The sequence below is a fragment of the Cryptotermes secundus genome, unplaced genomic scaffold (assembly GCF_002891405.2).
Source record: "Cryptotermes secundus unplaced genomic scaffold, Csec_1.0 scaffold20952, whole genome shotgun sequence".
NCBI classification, from domain to species: Eukaryota; Metazoa; Arthropoda; class Insecta; order Blattodea; family Kalotermitidae; genus Cryptotermes; species Cryptotermes secundus.
In genome coordinates this window covers 2965-6007 of record NW_019729614.1, presented here as the reverse complement: position 1 = coordinate 6007, position 3043 = coordinate 2965, and the positions used below count along the sequence as shown (strand labels likewise).

Genomic DNA, 3043 nt, shown 5'->3' with positions numbered 1-3043 from the left:
ATAAAACAGGTACAGTTCCAGTGAGCAGATGCCAAAAAAAAAAAACTACTCTCAGCCCATGAAAAATGGTGCACCAGTGTCCATTATGGTGTGGAAAACATATTTCGAACAGCTGAAGAGTAAGAGCAATACTACAGTCGAAGCCCAAGAAGGAACAGCCTCCACCATGGTCTGGGAAATATACAGCTAAACACCAACAACGCAACATTGTAGTCAGCCTAAATGTAGCAGTGCATCAATGTCCATCAAGTTGCGAAAAACACACTATTTTTATCAAACATTTTATACGTTTAACGTCTACTAAATTTTTATTTTCATTTTGTGTTTCACTTCACGAAACAAACGTACTGATCGAAACAGGCAAGTAGTGAAAAATAAGGGAATAGAATGATGCAATGAAACAACCATCATCACAAAACTTCAGATATTCCACTATAAGACGGTTGAAAATACTAATTAATACAAATGAACATTAATTTATTAAATAGATTACAGGTATGATCTTGCACTGTCAAGTTAATATGTACGGTTATTAACATAACTGAATTAGAAATTCCCTTACTTTTTAAACATTTCTAATATTTCAGTTCATCTACAAGACTTTCTAAATTACAGAGCGTAAGCCGGAAAAATTCTACAGTAAATACGTTATGTACACTTTAATTACAAAGTACTACGACGATCAGCAGTCATCCCTTTCGCGTTCCGTTGGCAACAATGATCCAACTCTTCGTTCACCAACATAACGGTGGCAGGCTGGCCAACCAAGTCCACCAGGGCAGTGCAAGGACCGGCAAGGGTTATAACAGAGATCACAGACACACAGATGCTCAGAACACACAACATCATAATGTGCAACACTCTATCCGTGGACTATGGTACTACAGACTCTTGGAGCGTCGCTAACGATGGAAAACGATCATTGATCACAATAATCACAATTGATCATTATTGTTTATTACAGTGTCACTCTGAATTGCGTTTTGATTGTAGGCGGGTAAGTTGCGTGTACTCTTCCGGGAATCATTACGATCATTCGAAAGAAATTAAACTTCTGAATATTCTTGACAGATTGTTAAAAACGAACACCGTTCGGATTCGTGTTATTATTTCACTGTTGCAAGTTCAACTTGTGATTTCTGTAAACACCTCATTGCCCTTTCTGAGCATATTTCTAGCAGAATGCAGATTTTTACTGTTTACATAGCCCCTTGTCGCCTGTTGCCCATGGGGTTGTGAGACGTTGAGAGTCCCAAATTATCTAGACAATCGGCCCAAAGATGGCGGTAAGGTTGTCAGCCTTACGCGCCGACCGCTCTCTACTCCCCAGGAAAATTATTTAAATAATACCTGGTACCCATTTATATTAGAAGCTAAGTCGATCCCTGAGCCATAGTGCGGTAAGAAGGATTAGGTCAATTACAAAAAATGCGATGACCCCATTGGGCCTTGAACCCGGGCCCCTAACGCTTGTAGCATAGCCTCTCAACAAACTACGCCACGTGTCCGCAAATGTGTACCTTTAAGGTAGGTGTACCATTCTTAGAGTGTAACTCCGTTCAGTCTTGTGTACCCAAAAGGGGTGAATCATCTGCCTTTGAAACTTGAGGAACAATCTGCCAGACTACACAATGCATAATAAAACGCGAAGCTTCATAGTCTGCTGTGAGAACAAAGAAATCCACATCAAAATCTGTTTGTACACAATCATTAGCATGTTTCCTTACAGACTTGAACAAATATTTGTTGATAGGTGCTGGTACACTTGTTAGAAATATGGTCCTACATCACTAGTATTCTTGTAAATCAATTAATTTGCAACCCACAAAACATCGTGTGTGATAAGAAAAAAGGTTTCAAATTTGTGAAAGGTTCTGCATTCTCTTGCAGCAGGCATGCCAACAATTCTGTAACAAAGAGCTGAAGAAATATTTCCTGCTGTGAGAGAAATCATGGTGAGTGTTTTGTCCATATGTGCACAGGCAAAAATTTTATTGTCATCTGTCAGTTCTCATAGTGCAAGAAACTAAACATATTTTATGCCAAGCTTAGTTTCCATAACCCCTCTAGGGAGTGTACATGCTCCTTCATATTATAACAATTTGGTATATTATGTAGGACAGGGTTCAATTCAAGGAGAGCGCTATGGGTAGGTTGTATAGCACACATGTTAGAATGAGAAGTGTGTACAAAGATTTAGAAAGAAAACCTGAAAGAATGATACCACTTGGGAGAAATTTTGCAGATGGATTTTAAAGATATAATTTTGAGGTATTTGGACTTGGTTTGTTTGTGTCAGGATGCAAAGTCATGAGGGGCATATGTGAACACAGTAATGAGCTCTTAGGTACCATAAAGAGCAGATATTTTCTGTACTTCCACAGGGACCATAATTTTCTTTTGATGGTCCCTACATTATGAACTTAATACTTTGCAAGGTTTTTGAAGTCTGTAAAAAGGAAATCTGTACAGAGCAGCTGTTATGGAGTAGATGTAATGAAAAACAGCTACAGCAAAGAGAGCATACATTCTTTCATGTATGGTGTTGTACAACCATAACTAATAAAAGATGTGATGGTTTTATAGAACTGTTCCAATTCAGAGAAAGTTTTAGTGGGTCCATATGGTGAGACGTACCCAGCAAGTCGTCATGCAAACCAGGCCATGAATATAAAAGCTGAGGAAGTCTCTGAGTCACAAGAGGAAGCAGATCCTCTGCAAATAACAATTCAGGAAATAAAGGTTGAACCTGAGGTGAGTTGTATGTCTCTGTATGTCCACTGTTAGGCACATATCACAAATGTGTAGAAATGCCAGTTGTCTGTCTCATCTCCATCTGTCTGGCTGTCTTGTCTTTTCTGTGGACATGAAACAACTCCACTCTGCTGCCAGCTGGCCTTTGAAGACCTGTTTCTGAAGTGTCTCTGGACAGTTGTAGTTAGTCGAATATTGCTTGTGATGTGCCACTTCCGTTTCCTTTTAAGCAGTTGTAATGTAGATGAAATTAATTATTGTGTAAACTGAACAGTGTTTCAGAGAAATT

The 3043-nt window shown here is 38.9% G+C and overlaps 1 long non-coding RNA gene across 1 annotated transcript; it reads left to right on the top strand.

The window, feature by feature from the left end:
- The first annotated feature begins 865 nt into the window (after positions 1-865).
- On the top strand, positions 866-3037 carry LOC111865655. Its single transcript, XR_002843009.2, has 3 exons — positions 866-997; positions 1891-1955; positions 2587-3037. It is a non-coding gene; the product is annotated as an uncharacterized LOC111865655 (long non-coding RNA).
- Positions 3038-3043: the final 6 nt, after the last annotated feature.